This window comes from Oncorhynchus keta, chromosome 11 (assembly GCF_023373465.1).
Source record: "Oncorhynchus keta strain PuntledgeMale-10-30-2019 chromosome 11, Oket_V2, whole genome shotgun sequence".
Lineage (NCBI taxonomy): Eukaryota > Metazoa > Chordata > Actinopteri > Salmoniformes > Salmonidae > Oncorhynchus > Oncorhynchus keta.
The window spans coordinates 3,447,309-3,464,090 of record NC_068431.1 but is presented as its reverse complement, the minus strand read 5'-3'; the positions used below and the strand labels follow the sequence as shown (position 1 = coordinate 3,464,090).

The following is a 16,782-nucleotide window of genomic DNA, read 5'->3' as shown; positions in this document are numbered from 1 at the left end:
ATAATTAAAATCTGTTCAAAGTTGTTTTGCAAATAAGATAAGGCCTTCACATTTTTTTTAACCCCCTAGCATTAAGAGAAACTATAGACAAAGACTAAACAACACCCTCTTTCATCAAGAGAAACTATAGAATTTAACAAAACAACAAAGGTATTATCAAAGTATTCGCTGTAGGATGAGTCAAAAATGTAGGAGCAGTGAAAGTAAGCTATAAGGAACTGAAATCTGCACCATTTTATATCAACTTAAAGTATATAAACTCTAGTTTTTATCCAGCTCTTGAAATTCAACTCAACAGACAATTATGTTCAAGATCAAAGTGTTCTCTGCAGTAAGAGAGAATATAAACTCTCTTTATTGTAATAAGGGAATATTTTAATCAATACAAATTCGAACAAAATATATATAAAGTGCATATGAAAAGTAATCTTAGTTACTGTATGCATACAAAATCATTAAATTAAATGCAGTCTTTGTGAATTTGTAAAAAAAAATAGGCTTTCTCCTGGTCTGGTCATATAAGAACAAACTAAGATGATTGAGGTACCTGAGTAGTCTGAAGAATAGTCACCCGAGGCTTGTTAGGTAGTCTGAAGAATAGTCACCCGAGGCTTGGTAGGTAGTCTGAAGAATAGTCACCCGAGGCTTGTTAGGTAGTCTGAAGAATAGTCACCCGAGGCTTGTTAGGTAGTCTGAAGAATAGTCACCCGAGGCTTGTTAGGTAGTCTGAAGAATAGTCCGAGGCTCGTTAGGTAGTCTGAAGAATAGTCACCCGAGGCTCGTTAGGTAGTCTGAAGAATAGTCACCCGAGGCTTGTTAGGTAGTCTGAAGAATAGTCACCCGAGGCTCGTTAGGTAGTCTGAAGAATAGTCACCCGAGGCTCGTTAGGTAGTCTGAAGAATAGTCACCCGAGGCTCGTTAGGTAGTCTGAAGAATAGTCACCCGAGGCTTGTTAGGTAGTCTGAAGAATAGTCACCCGAGGCTTGTTAGGTAGTCTGAAGAATAGTCACCCGAGGCTTGTTAGGTAGTCTGAAGAATAGTCACCCGAGGCTTGGTAGGTAGTCTGAAGAATAGTCACCCGAGGCTTGGTAGGTAGTCTGAAGAATAGTCACCCGAGGCTTGGTAGGTAGTCTGAAGAATAGTCACCCGAGGCTTGGTAGGTAGTCTGAAGAATAGTCACCCGAGGCTTGGTAGGTAGTCTGAAGAATAGTCACCCGAGGCTTGGTAGGTAGTCTGAAGAATAGTCACCCGAGGCTTGGTAGGTAGTCTGAAGAATAGTCACCCGAGGCTTGGTAGGTAGTCTGAAGAATAGTCACCCGAGGCTTGGTAGGTAGTCTGAAGAATAGTCACCCGAGGCTTGGTAGGTAGTCTGAAGAATAGTCACCCGAGGCTTGTTAGGTAGTCTGAAGAATAGTCACCCGAGGCTTGGTAGGTAGTCTGAAGAATAGTCACCCGAGGCTTGTTAGGTAGTCTGAAGAATAGTCACCCGAGGCTTGTTAGGTAGTCTGAAGAATAGTCACCCGAGGCTTGGTAGGTAGTCTGAAGAATAGTCACCCGAGGCTTGGTAGGTAGTCTGAAGAATAGTCACCCGAGGCTTGGTAGGTAGTCTGAAGAATAGTCACCCGAGGCTTGGTAGGTAGTCTGAAGAATAGTCACCCGAGGCTTGGTAGGTAGTCTGAAGAATAGTCACCCGAGGCTTGGAGGTAGTCTGAAGAATAGTCACCCGAGGCTTGTAGGTAGAAGAATAGTCACCCGAGGCTAGTCTGAAGAATAGTCACCCGAGGCTTGTTAGGTAGTCTGAAGAATAGTCACCCGAGGCTTGTTAGTCTGAAGTAGTCTAGTCTGAAGAATAGTCACCCGAGGCTTGGTAGGTAGTCTGAAGAATAGTCACCCGAGGCTTGGTAGGTAGTCTGAAGAATAGTCACCCGAGGCTTGGTAGGTAGTCTGAAGAATAGTCACCCGAGGCTTGGTAGGTAGTCAGTACAACGACAATGAGAATACCATGGCTGAAACCATCAATCTGTTCTGGTGAGATTTTAGGGAGGATTATGGATTTCTGAACTGTTTATTTTATTTAAAAAATATGTTTTTACCCCCTTTTTTCTCCCCAATTTCGTGGTGTCCAATTGTAGTAGCTACTATCTTGTCTCATCGCTACAACTACCGTACGGGCTCAGGAGAGACGAAGGTTGAAAGTCATGCGTCCTCCAATACACAACCCAACCTAGCCGCACTGCTTCTTAACACAGCGCGCATCCAACCCGGAAGCCAGCCGCACCAATGTGTCGGAGGAAACACTGTGCACCTGGCAACCTTGTAGGACGGCCGGGGTGTTAAGCATGTCCCAGTTTAGGTCACTTAACAGTATGAGCTCTGAAGATAGCTGGGGGGCATTCAATTCACATATGGTGTCCAAGGCACAGCTGGGTGCAGAAGGTGGTCTATAGCATGCGGCAACAGTGAAGTGGATTTTTAGAAGTAGAAGCTCAAATTGTTTGGGCACAGACCTGGATAGTATGACAGAACTCTGCAGGCTGTCTCTGCAGTAGATTGGGTACAGACCTGGATAGTATGACAGAACTCTGCAGTAGATTGGGCACAGACCTGGATAGTATGACAGAACTCTGCAGGCTGTCTCTGCAGTAGACTGGGCACAGACCTGGATAGTATGACAGAACTCTGCAGGCTGTCTCTGCAGTAGATTGGGCACAGACCTGGATAGTATGACAGAACTCTGCAGGCTGTCTCTGCAGTAGACTGGGCACAGACCTGGATAGTATGACAGAACTCTGCAGGCTGTCTCTGCAGTAGATTGGGCACAGACCTGGATAGTATGACAGAACTCTGCAGAGACTGGATAGTATGACAGAACTCTGCAGGCTATCTCTGCAGGCTGTCTCTGCAGTAGATTGGGTACAGACCTGGATAGTATGACAGAACTCTGACAGAGACCTGGATAGTATGACAGAACTCTGCAGGCTGTCTCTGCAGTAGACTGGGCACAGACTGGGTATGACAGACAGTGCAGACTGGGCACAGGATAGTATGACAGAACTCTGCAGGCTGTCTCTGCAGTAGATTGGGCACAGTGAACCTGGATAGTATGACAGAACTCTGCAGGCTGTCTCTGCAGTAGATTGGGCACAGACCTGGATAGTATGACAGAACTCTGCAGGCTGTCTCTGCAGTAGATTGGGTACAGACCTGGATAGTATGACAGAACTCTGCAGGCTCTCTGCAGTAGATTGGGCACAGAGAGTATGACAGAACTCTGCACAGACCTGGATAGTATGACAGAACTCTGCAGGCTGTCTCTGCAGTAGATTGGGCACAGACCTGGATAGTATGACAGAACTCTGCAGGCTGTCTCTGCAGTAGATTGGGCACAGACCTGGATAGTATGACAGAACTCTGCAGGCTGTCTCTGCAGTAGATTGGGCACAGACCTGGATAGTATGACAGAACTCTGCAGGCTGTCTCTGCAGTAGATTGGGCACAGACCTGGATAGTATGACAGAACTCTGCAGGCTGTCTCTGCAGTAGACTGGGCACAGACCTGGATAGTATGACAGAACTCTGCAGGCTGTCTCTGCAGTAGATTGGGCACAGACCTGGATAGTATGACAGAACTCTGCAGGCTGTCTCTGCAGTAGATTGGGTACAGACCTGGATAGTATGACAGAACTCTGCAGGCTGTCTCTGCAGTAGATTGGGCACAGACCTGGATAGTATGACAGAACTCTGCAGGCTATCTCTGCAGTAGATTGGGCACAGACCTGGATAGTATGACAGAACTCTGCAGGCTGTCTCTGCAGTAGATTGGGCACAGACCTGGATAGTATGACAGAACTCTGCAGGCTGTCTCTGCAGTAGATTGCAACGCCGTCCCTTGGCAGTTCTATCTTGTCGGAAAGTGTTGTAATTGGGGATGGAAATTTCAGGATTTTTGCCGGCCTTCCTAAGCCAGGATTCAGACACGGCTAGGACATCAGGGTTGGCAGAGTGTGCTCATGCAATGAGTAAAACAAAGTTAGGGAGGAGGCTTCTAATGTTAACATGCATGAAACCAAGGCTTTTACGGTTACAGAAGTCAACAAATGAGAGCGCATGGGGAATAGGAGTGGAGTTAGGCACTGCAGGGCCTGGATTCACCTCTACATCACCTCTAAAGGCTATAAGAACTGGTCATCTAGTGAGTTCGGAACAGAGAATAAAAGGAACAGGTTTCTGGGCATGGAAAAAATCAATTCAAGGTATAATGTACAGATCAGGGTATGGTAGGATGTAAATACAGTGGAGGTAAACCTGGCGTTGAGTGACGATGAGAGAGATATTGTCTCTAGAGGCATCGTTTAAACCAGGTGAAGTCACTGCATGTGTGAGAGGTGAAACAAAAGTGCTAGCTAAGGCATATTGAGCAGGGCTGGAGTCTCTACAGTGAAATAAGACAATAATCACTAACCAAAACAGTTATGGACAAGGCATATTGACATTAGGGAGAGGCATACGTAGCCAAGTGATCATAGGGACCAGTGAGTAGCTTGGCGACCTGGAGACGCGGCAATTCAGACAGCTAGCAGACGGGCCTTAGGGGGGACGTTGTGACAGAAGAAGTCTGTTGTAGTCACCTCGGACGGTTACGTCGGCCGACCAGTTGTGTTGGATCAGCAGGGCTCCGTGTAGGCAGTAAAAGGGTCCAGGCCAATTGGCAAAATAGGTATTGTAGCCCAAGAAATTGGCTGATGGTCCTCTTCAGCAAGCAGTCCGATATGCTCTAGACAGCTAGCGGGCCGCGGCTAGTAGGCTAGCGGATAGGCCTTCAGGGGACTTCGCGACGGCGGAGCCTGTTGACATCCCTCGGGCGGGTTATGTCGGTAGACCAGTCGTGGTAGAATCGGCGGGGCAGCTGGCTAGCTGTGATGATCCAGGTGAAAAGGTTCAGAGCTTGCAGTAGGAAACCAGAGATGGAGAAAGAGCAGTCCGGTATGTTCTGGGTCGAAACGCGCTGTGCAGACTGGAAGGAGTTGATCAGGCTAAGGTCAGCTGATGACCGCTAGCCGTGGCTAACTGACTATTAGCTAGTAGCTAGTCGGCTGGCTAGCTTCTGTTGGCGGTTCTGGTTCTAAAGTATTAAACATAGCAGATCCGTACCGCATTGGGTGAGGCGAGTTGCAGGAGAGTATGTTGAAATTTAGGTAAAAATATAAAAAAATATATAAAAAGGAAGGGGGAAAAAATATGTAAACATTTACATTACATTTAAGTCATTTAGCAGACGCTCTTATCCAGAGCGACTTACAAATTGGTGCAATCACCTTATGACATCCAGTGGAACAGTCACTTTACAATAGTGCATCTAAACATGGGACAAGATGAAGACAAAGACGTCTGAACTGCTACGCCATCTTGGAAGTCAGCTGTAATGGAAACAGGAAGTTTCGGTACAATTGTATAAAAACGCCTTTCATGCACAAATAGATGTGATGGTTACTGTATCGCTAACTAAATTTGGAGTTACGTGATGATATGTTGATTGGTCCTCCCAGTATGACTCAGGAAATGATGCAGTTTATTAGGCAACAGGGGAAATAAATGATGAACTTCACAGGGTGGTGAATGTGCCTTATTCTGGTGACGTGATGATCGACGTTTGACTGTTCTTGACAAATATAAATATTGTTCTTCAATCAATATTAATGTCATCATGTAGACTAACCTACCCGCACCTTATCTGTGAGCTGTTGGCTTGAGCGCACGTGTCCAGAGTAGACATATTTGCTATTTAGTTTGTGACAAAGCTATCAGGATTTAAGCAAAAGTACATTTGGTGTGCACTATGTAATCACTCCAAGCTTTTTAAAATATCCGCTTGAAGAACTGTCACCAATTGGAAACCTAGTTTATGATATCCATGTTGTTGAAGCTATACAGTATTTGTGTACATATAAAACAAGTTTATATTCTGGATTCTGATGAAGTATGATATTTGAACTCATGAGGCATCTATAAATTATGAATCAATGAGTATGTATTGTTCATGTAGAAGTCTAGAAATGGATGTAGAAACTGCAGATTGCCCCTTTTAATGTGACTTTTCTCTCTCCTACAGGTGTCATCAGTGTCCGTGAAGGAGGACAACCTTTTATTCCCCTCAGACAGACATCTTTATTTCCTTATACCGGGTTAATCTCTTCTGTCATGGAGACCTAAAGTCCCCCAGGAAGGATGTTCCAATCGGGGGGAGAGGGCTGACCCGCCATGCCCAGGGGGGGGGTGTGTGTGTGTGTGTGTGTGTGTGTGGGGGGGGGGGATGAGCAGGTGAGCATGCGTTTTTGTTCATATTCATCTTGTTTTACATTAACACCAAACCCCATATCTCAGCCCCATTACACACAGCCATGCGTTTAGAGTGGTGTCGGTTGAAGATGGGTAGAGACCAGGGTACAGAGATGTGTAAGAGAGACCAGGGTACAGGGAAGAAACCGTGAGACCAGGGGACAGAGATGTGTAAGAGAGACCAGGGTACAGGGAAGAAACCGTGAGACCAGGGGACAGAGATGTGTAAGGGAGACCAGGGGAGAGATGGTGAGACCAGGGGAGAGACTGTGAGACCAGGGGACAGAGGTGTGTAAGGGAGACCAGGCAACGGGAGAGACGGTGAAGACCAGGAGAGAGACTATGACACCAGGGGTGAGACCAGGGGACAGGGAGGAAACGGGGCTTTAGTTCATGAGTGAGGCTCTAGCAGTCTGTGAAACCAGTCTACAGGGAAGAGGTGAATCGATGTGGACTCCATCAGGAGGGGACAGAGTGGTGTGGCCTACTCTGGTGGTATCAGACAGACGGTACTTTGTAGCTCTGTTAGTAGAGCTTGGTGCTTGCAACAATAGTGGGTTCGATCCACGGATGCACCCGTATATAAAATGTATGCATGCATAACTTTAAGTTTCTTCGGATAAAAGCGTTTGCTAAATGGCATTTGTTCTTCTATCACAGACAGACAGCACCATCTAATCATGTTCTCTTTCTCTGTAGCTTTGTATTCTTAGCAGAAAAGCCTGCTGGGACACGTTAGGCAAATCACTTTTTTCAGCTCACTTGTTCCAGTGTGTGTGTGTGTGTGCGTGTGTGTGTGTGTGCGTGCGTGTGTGTGTGTGTGTGTGTGCGTGTGTGTGTGTTTATTCCCCCTGCCCTGGGTTACTCATCCCTCTCTCCCTGAGGAGAATGGTCCTTCCTTTTATCTAATTCTACAAACTCTAGAACTATATTAAGAATCCAGAACTTAATCTAAAAACTCGATCTAGAGGCTATATCTAGACTCTATAATCTGTATATCTAGAAGCTATAACCCATATATAGACTCTATAATCCATATATCTAGACTCTCTAACCCATATATATATATAGACTATAACCTGTATATCTAGCCTGTCTAACCGGTCTGTGAATGGACACCCTGGTTCAGCTCCAGAACAGCCCGTTCCTCATGGGTCTCTGCCGGAACGGAGCTCCAGTAGACCTGCAGTATGACAATTCTTCAGGTGCACAGACCTTAATATACACATGGTACACACCTTACACACGTTATACACATCCTGCAGTATGGCAACTATTCAGGTACACCTGAAGACAGGTGAAAGAAGGATGTTTAAGCCTTGAGAAAGTTGAGTCATGGATTGTGTATGTGCTCCATTCAGAAGGTGAACGGGACACAAGCTTTAATTGTCTTTGAACGTTGTATGGTAGTAGGTGCCGGGCTGCTGGGTTTTTCACGCTCAACAGGAATGGTCCCCTGTGGAACGCTTTCAACACCTTGAAGACTCCATGCCTCGACAAATGGAGGCTGTTCTGAGGGCAAAAGAGGGTTGCAACTCAATATTATTCATTAATATTAGGAAGGGGTCCTTCTGTAGCACAGTTGGTAGAGCATGGCGCTTGTAACGCCAGGGTAGTGGGTTCGATTCCCGGGACCACCCATACGTAGAATGTATGCACACATGACTGTAAGTCGCTTTGGAAAAAAGCGTCTGCTAAATGGCATATATTATATTATTAATGTTTGGTATAGTCAGTGTATATACACACACACCTTAAACTTACACCTGATACGCATTATATACACACACACACTTTACACCTGATACACATTATATATACACACACACACACTTTACACCTGATATGCATTATATACACACACACATTACACCTGATACGCATTATATACACACACACACACACACACACACACACCACACACACACACACACTTTACACCACACACACACACACACACACACTTTACACCTGATACGCATTATATACACACACACACACACACACACACTTTACACCTGATACACATTATATACACACTTTACACTTTACACACACACACACACTTTACACCTGATATATATACACACACACACACTTTACACCTGATACGCATTATATACACACACACACTTTACACCTGATACGCATTATTACACATACACACACACACACACACACACACACACACACACACACACACACACACACACACACACACACTTTACACCTGATACACATTATATACACACACACACACTTTACACCTGATACGCATTATATACACACACACACACACTTTACACCTGATACGCATTATATACACACACACACACACACACACTTTACACCTGATACGCAATATACACACACACACACACACACACACACTTTACACCTGATACACATTATATACACACACACACTTTACACCTGATACGCATTATATACACACACACACACACACACACACACACACACACACACACACACACTTTACACCTGATACACATTATATATACACACACACACACACACAAGACATGAAGATCAGTCAATATGCAAAATATCAAGAACTTTGAATGTTTCTTCAAGTGAAGTTCCAAAAACCATCAAGTGCTATGATGAAATTGGCTCTCATGAGGACCACCACAGGAACGGTGCAGAGGGTAAGATCATTGGAGTTAACTCCACCTCAGGCCTTCATGGTCGAAATGCTGCAAAGAAACCACTAATGAAGGACACAAATAAGAAGAAGAAACTTGATTGGTTCCAACCGCCGTGTCTTTTGTGCATTATATACATGAGACGCAGAGTAGGTGAACGGATGATCTCTGCATGTGTGGTTCTCACTCTGAAGCATGGAGGAGGAGGTGTGATGGTGTGTGGTTCTCACTGTGAAGCATGGAGGAGGAGGTGTGATGGTGTGGGGTTCCCACCGTGAAGCATGGAGGAGGAGGTGTGATGGTGTGTGGTTCACACTTTACACCTGAAGCATGGAGGAGGAGGTGTGATGGTGTGTGGTTCTTTACACCTGATGCATTATATACACAAGCATGGAGGAGGAGGTGTGATGGTGTATGGTTCTCACTTTACACCTGAAGCATGGAGGAGGAGGTTTGATGGTGTGTGGTTCCCACACAAGTGATCAGCAATATGGATCAAGAGGTGTGATGTTTGTGTGGTTCTCAGTGCTATGATGAAAGCATGGAGGACCACCACAGGAAGGTGTGAGGGTAAGATCATTGAGTTAACTCCACCGTCAGGCATGGAAATGGAGAAACCACTAATGAAGGTGTGATGGTGATTGGTTGCCTTGTCTTTTGTGAGACGCTGTCTGTGATTTATTTTGTGGTTTCAATGCACACTTAACCAGCATGGCTACCACAGCATTCTGCAGCGATACACCATCCCATCTGGTTTGGCCTTAACCAGCATGGCTACCACAGCATTCTGCAGCAATACGCCATCCCATCTGGTTTGGACTTAGTGGGACAATCATTTGCTTTTCAACAGGGCAATCACCCAACACACCTCCAGGCTTTGTAAGGGCTATTTGATCAAGAAGGAGAGTGATGGAGTGTTGCGTCAGATGACCTGGCCGCCACAATCCCCCGACCTCATCCCAATTGAGATGGTTTGGGATGAGTCGGCCCGCAGAGTGAAGGAAAAGCATCCAACAAGTGTTCAGCATATGTAGGAACTCCTTCAAGACTGTTGGAAAAGTATTCCAGGTGAAGCTGGTTGACAATGTCAAGAGTGGGCAAACCTGTTATCAAGTCAAAGGGAGGCTACTTTGAAGAATCTAAAATCTATTTTGATTTGTTTAACACTTTTTTTGGTTGCTACATGATTCCATGTGTTATTTCATAGTGTTGATGTCTTCACTATTATTCTACAATAATAGAAAATAGTAAAATAAAGAAAAACCCTTGAATGAGTAGGTGTCCAAACTTTTGACTGATACAAACACTTTACACACACTACCTCAAAGTAGTGTACACATTTAAAGCATTTTGCTCTCAAAGTATTGTTAGAATTTTTTTTTTAAATAAAAAAAATAACATTTGATTTGAAAGTGCAATAGTGATAATGTTGTTATTAATAACTTTACAATGGTAATGTTTTTTCCCCTCAGAACTGTTCCGTATCTCCACCTTCGCCCGGTTTCCGTCATTGGGGGTAACGGAGCGCAGTCTGGCGAGGGCAGGGTGGTTCTATACTGGTGTTGGAGACAGGGTGCAGTGTTTCAGGTAGGTGGTGGTTCTATACTGGGGTTGGAGACAGGGTGCAGTGTTTCAGGTGGGTGGTGGTTCTATACTGGGGTTGGAGACAGGGTGCAGTGTTTCAGGTGGGTGATGGTTCTATACTGGGGTTGGAGACAGGGTACAGTGTTTCAGGTGGGTGGTGGTTCTATACTGGGGTTGGAGACAGGGTGCAGTGTTTCAGGTGGGTGGTGGTTCTATACTGGGGTTGGAGACAGGGTGCAGTGTTTCAGGTGGGTGATGGTTCTATACTGGGGTTGGAGACAGGGTGCAGTGTTTCAGGTGGGTGGTGGTTCTATACTGGGGTTGGAGACAGGGTGCAGTGTTTCAGGTGGGTGGTGGTTCTATACTGGGGTTGGAGACAGGGTGCAGTGTTTCAGGTGGGTGATGGTTCTATACTGGGGTTGGAGACAGGGTGCAGTTTTTCACATCAAATTGTATTTGTCACATGCACTGAATACAACAGGTGTAGACCTCACAGTGAAATGCTTACTTACAAGACCTTAACCAACAATGTAGTTTTAAGAACAATTTCAACAAATGGAAAATTACATGTTTTAAAAAAATTAAAAGGTAGGTTCTATACTGGTGTTGAAATACGTTAAATTAAGAAAAACTTAGCTAGCTTAGATAATTAGCTGGCATTGATTTGATTTTGCAAAGACATGTTTATTTGAAGCATCTGATGACATAATGCTAATATATTGTGATGAACATTTCTCTGGTCCCTACTGTTGCAGTCATGACGTAAGTGGCGCTATGCTGTCAAATCCTCCCACGTACTTCAACCAGCTGTTTTTAGCAACTGGTAGTTTTTAATTTGGTTGGCATATTGGCAGGTTTGCATCTAACTACACTGAATGTTGTTGAATGTTGTTGAAACGTTTTTCACATCTGAAAGCTGAATACAACAGGTGTAGACCGTGGCTTATTGTTTAGTTTTAAAGAACTGACAAAGTGTTTTAAAAAAATATAGGTTCTATTTGTTGAAATACGTTAAATAAGAAAACTTAGCTAGCTTAGATAATTCTCTGTTGGGCTTATTTGAAGCTCTGATGACATAATGCTGCTGTCTTTCTCTGGATCCTGCAGCTCTGTTGGCTATGCTTCAAAGTTGCTGTTTTGAGCGCTGCTGTCTGTGGCCAGGTTTGATCCTGCAGCTCTGTTGAATGTTGTTGAAACGCTGAAAGCTGAACGAGAGACCGTGGCTTATTGTTTCGTAAAGCTGACAGTGTTTTTATATACTTTTGTTGGATCCTGCGTCTCTGTTGGGCTTAGTTGCTGTGAGCGCTGCAGTCTGTCCCGGGATCCTGCAGCTCTGTTGGGCTTAGTTGCTGTGAGCGCTGCTGTCTGTCCTGGGATCCTGCAGCTCTGTTGGGCTTAGTTGCTGTGAGCGCTGCTGTCTGTCCCGGGATCCTGCAGCTCTGTTGGGCTTAGTTGCTGTGAGCGCTGCTGTCTGTCCCGGGATCCTGCAGCTCTGTTGGGCTTAGTTGCTGTGAGCGCTGCTGTCTGTCCCGGGATCCTGCAGCTCTGTTGGGCTTAGTTGCTGTGAGCGCTGCTGTCTGTCCCGGGATCCTGCAGCTCTGTTGGGCTTAGTTGCTGTGAGCGCTGCTGTCTGTCCCGGGATCCTGCAGCTCTGTTGGGCTTAGTTGCTGTGAGCGCTGCTGTCTGTCCCGGGATCCTGCAGCTCTGTTGGGCTTAGTTGCTGTGAGCGCTGCTGTCTGTCCCGGGATCCTGCAGCTCTGTTGGGCTTAGTTGCTGTGAGCGCTGCTGTCTGTCCCGGGATCCTGCAGCTCTGTTGGGCTTAGTTGCTGTGAGCACTGCTGTCTGTCCCGGGATATTGCCAGATTCTGCACATGGAAGCCCAGCTAGCCTATTTGGCTCGGCGGTCTAAAATGCAGGTCGCTATCGAACGTTTCCATCACTGCAGGAGCTGTTTGCTTTGTTCCAGGACAATGTGGACCGTGCTGACTTTCAATGTAGCAACTGCTTGCTTGCGGAGGACTACAGGGTGGTGAAGTGGCTCCTCTTAGCAAGCATGTAGCAAACCTACACTAGCTACTGGGGAGTCCACGCCCGCCTACTTTTTCTTCCACCCCAGTAGCCGGATTCCACTCTGGTCTGGAAGTGTCGCCAGCGTGTCGGCTCTCCACAGCTGACTGGCCGGTGCTGAGCAGGGTTCCATCCCCGACGGGTTCTTCTCCTTCCCTGGAGGACGGCGCTGTCCTCGACCCAACCAACCAGCCATGGAGATGCATCACTCGCAGTGGAAGTCGAAGAAAGTGTCCTCTGGCAACAGGGGTGTCTTTGGAGATGTTGAGCCCGGACCTGACGCAGATCAGAAACTGCTTTGCCGCCCTGCTTCTCATTCAAGATCTGATCTGGAGGTACCTGCGTCTTCATCTTTGTCCTCTGTTCTGTCCCTCTCCGGTGGCTTCTACCTCTGGTTCAGATTCTCAGAGCTCCCACCCTCATCAGACCGTGAGGTTTTCTGAGAGACCTGTCGATTCAACATCACCAGCTGTCATCATAGGCAGCTCTATGGTGAGAAACATCTCGGTCTCCAAGGCAAAAACCCTGTGCACGAGTACAGGACATAACAAGGCTGCTTCAGACTGTTCTACCCAGGAGCACGAGTACAGGACATAACAAGGCTGCTTCAGACTGTTCTACCACAGTAGCACGAGTACAGAACATAACAAGGCTGCTTCTGACTGTTCTACCCAGGAGCACGAGTACAGGACATAACAAGGCTGCTTCTGACTGTTCTACCCAGGAGCATGAGTACAGGACATAACAAGGCTGCTTCAGACTGTTCTACCACAGGAGCACGAGTACAGGACATAACAAGGCTGCTTCTGACTGTTCTACCACAGGAACACGAGTACAGGACATAAGGCTGCTTCAGACTGTTCTACCACAGGAGCACGAGTACAGGACATAACAAGGCTGCTTCAGACTGTTCTACCACAGGAGCACGAGTACAGAACATAACAAGGCTGCTTCTGACTGTTCTACCCAGGAGCACGAGTACAGGACATAACAAGGCTGCTTCTGACTGTTCTTCCACAGATGCCGGGAGCTGACACTGTCGTAGTCCATGTGGGGTCAAACAACATCAGGAGGGCTAGCTCGGAACATCTGGAAAATGGATTTTATTAAGGAACTGATTTTAGTATTAAAATACTCAAAACAATGGCCAGTCATTACAGACGTTAATGGTCCTCATACACCTGGTTAGCAGACGTTAATTCAGTCATTTCAGGTCCAGTACCATCGCCGTTCAGGTGTGAACATTACTGGCATTACACATCTGGCTAAAAGACTGTAGCTCTGCTGGAGTCACTTTTATTGATAACTTTGACACCTTCTGGAAACAGAAGATACTCTACAGGAATGACGGAGGCCATCCAAATCATCTTGGCTCCTGGCCTCTGGATTTTAGGCTGCGTTAAAAACTAATGTTTTAGTCATTAAAATACAAATCAAATCAAAATTGTCACATCATTACAGATGTTAATGGTCCTCATACACATGGTTAGCAGATGTTAATGGTCCTCATACACAGGTTAGCAGATGTTAATGGTCCTCATCAGGTTGAACATTAATGGCATTTTACACATCTGGTAAAAGACGTTAATGGTCCTCTACACTGGTTAGTCAGATTTTAATGGTCCTCATACACATGGTTGACGTTAATGGTCCTCATACACATGGTTAGCAGATGTTAATGGTCCTCACACACATGGTTAGCAGATGTTAATGGCCCTCAAATCATCCTGGTTCCTGGCGTTAATGGTCCTCACACATGGTTAGCAGATGTTAATGGTCCTCATAACATGGTTAAGGCGTTAATGGTCTTCATACACATGGTTAGCAGGCGTTAATGGTCCTCATAAATCAAATCAAATGTTAATGGTCTCATACACATGGTTAGCAGATGTTAATGGTCCTCATACACATGGTTAGCAGACGTTAATGGTCCTCATACACATGGTTAGCAGACGTTAATGGTCCTCATACACATGGTTAGCAGACGTTAATGGTCCTCATACACATGGTTAGCAGACGTTAATGGTCCTCATACACATGGTTAGCAGACGTTAATGGTCCTCATACACATGGTTAGCAGACGTTAATGGTCCTCATACACATGGTTAGCAGATGTTAATGGTCCTCATACACATGGTTAGCAGACGTTAATGGTCCTCATACACATGGTTAGCAGACGTTAATGGTCCTCATACACATGGTTAGCAGACGTTAATGGTCCTCATACACATGGTTAGCAGGCGTTAATGGTCCTCATACACATGGTTAGCAGGCGTTAATGGTCCTCATACACATGGTTAGCAGATGTTAATGGTCCTCATACACATGGTTAATGGTCCTCATACACAGATGTTAATGGTCCTCATACACATGGTTAGCAGATGTTAATGGTCCTCATACACATGGTTAGCAGATGTTAATGGTCCTCATACACATGGTTAGCAGATGTTAATGCGAGTGTAGCGAAATGCTTGTGCTTCTAGTTCCGACAATGCAGTAATAACCAATGAGTAATCTAACCTAACAATTCCAAACTACTACCTTATACACACAAGTGTAAAGAGATAAAGAATATGTACATAAAGATATTTGAATGAGTGATGGTACAGAGCAGCATAGGCAAGATGCAGTAGATGGTATCGAGTACAGTATATACACATGAGATGAGTAATGTAGGGTATATAAACATTAAGTAGCATTGTTTAAAGTGGCTAGTGATATATTTTACATAAATTTCCATCAATTCCCATTATTAAAGTGGCTGGAATTGAGTCAGTGTGTTGGCAACAGCCACTCAATGTTAGTGGTGGCTGTTTAACAGTCTGATGGCCTTGAGATAGAAGCTGTTTTTCAGTCTCTCGGACCCTGCTTTGATGCACCTGTACTGACCTCGCCTTCTGGATGATAGCGGGGTGAACAGGCAGTGGCTCGGGTGGTTGTTGTCCTTGATGATCTTTATGGCCTTCCTGTGACATCGGGTGGTGTAGGTGTCCTACAGACCTCACTACCCCCTGGAGAGCCTTACGGTTGTGGGCGGAACAGTTGCCGTACCAGGCGGTGATACAGCCCGACAGGATGCTCTCGATTGTGCATCTGTAGAAGTTTGTGAGTGCTTTTGGTGACAAGTCGAATTTCTTCAGCCTCCTGAGGTTGAAGAGGCGTTGCTGTTCCTTCACGAATCTGTCTGTGTGGGTGGACCAATTCAGTTTGTCCGTGATGTGTACGCCGAAGAACTTAACTTTCTACCCTCTGCACTACAGTCCCGTCGATGTGGATATGGGGGTGCTCCCTCTGCTGTTTCCTGAAGTCTACAATCCTCTCCTTTGTTTTGTTGACGTTGATTGTGAGGTTATTTTCCTGACACCACACTCCGAGGGCCCTCACCTCCTCCATGTAGGCCGTCTCTTCATTGTTGGTAATCAAGCCTACCACTGTAGTGTCGTCCGCAAACTTGATGATTGAGTTGGAGGCGTGCATGGCCACGCAGTCGTGGTTGAACAGGGAGTACAGGAGAGGGCTCAGAACGCACCCTTGTGGGGCCCCAGTGTTGAGGATCAGCGGGGTGGAGATGTTGTTACCTACCCTCACCACCTGGGGACGGCCCGTCAGGAAGTCCAGTTGCACAGGGCAGGGTCGAGACCCAGGGTCTTGAGCTTGATGACGAGTTTGGAGGCTACTATGGTGTTAAATGCTGAGCTGTAGTCAATGAACAGCATTCTCACATAGGTATTCCTCTTGTCCAGATGGGTTAGGGCAGTGTGCAGTGTGGTTGCAATTGCACCGTCTGTGGACCTATTTGGGCGGTAAGAAAATTGGAGTGGGTCTAGGGTGTCAGGTAGGGTGGAGGTGATATGGTCCTTGACTAGTCTCTCAAAGCACTTCGGCTGCAGTGAAGGAGAGTCCGCAGGTTTTGGTTGCGGGCCGTGTCAGTGGCACTGTATTGTCCTCAAAGTGGGCAAAAAAGTTATTTAGTCTGTCTGGGAGCAAGACATCCTGGTCCGTGACAGGGCTGGTTTTCTTTTTGTAATCCGTGATTGACTGTAGACCCTGCCACATACCTCTTGTGTCTGAGCCATTGAATTGTGACTCTACTTTGTCTCTATACTGACGCTTAGCTTGTTTGATTGTC

The 16,782-nt window shown here is 45.9% G+C and overlaps 1 long non-coding RNA gene and 1 pseudogene across 3 annotated transcripts in view; both read left to right on the top strand.

Moving 5' to 3' along the window:
* The first annotated feature begins 558 nt into the window (after window positions 1-558).
* Window positions 559-2,806, top strand: LOC127933005 (uncharacterized). 2 transcript variants are annotated; one of them, XR_008146742.1, is made up of 4 exons: window positions 559-619; window positions 1,025-1,364; window positions 1,501-1,670; window positions 1,906-2,806. It is a non-coding gene; the product is annotated as an uncharacterized LOC127933005 (long non-coding RNA). The 2 variants fall into 2 exon arrangements; XR_008146741.1 differs by having other exon boundaries at window positions 1,872-2,806.
* Window positions 2,807-6,292: 3,486 nt separating this feature from the next.
* The window catches only part of LOC118373087 (baculoviral IAP repeat-containing protein 2-like), a 63,372-nt pseudogene continuing 52,882 nt past the window's right edge, over window positions 6,293-16,782 (top strand). Inside the window, exons 1-2 of the transcript XR_008146740.1 lie at window positions 6,293-7,541; window positions 10,475-10,589. The product of XR_008146740.1 is annotated as a baculoviral IAP repeat-containing protein 2-like (transcript). The remainder of the gene's footprint in view (window positions 7,542-10,474; window positions 10,590-16,782) is intronic.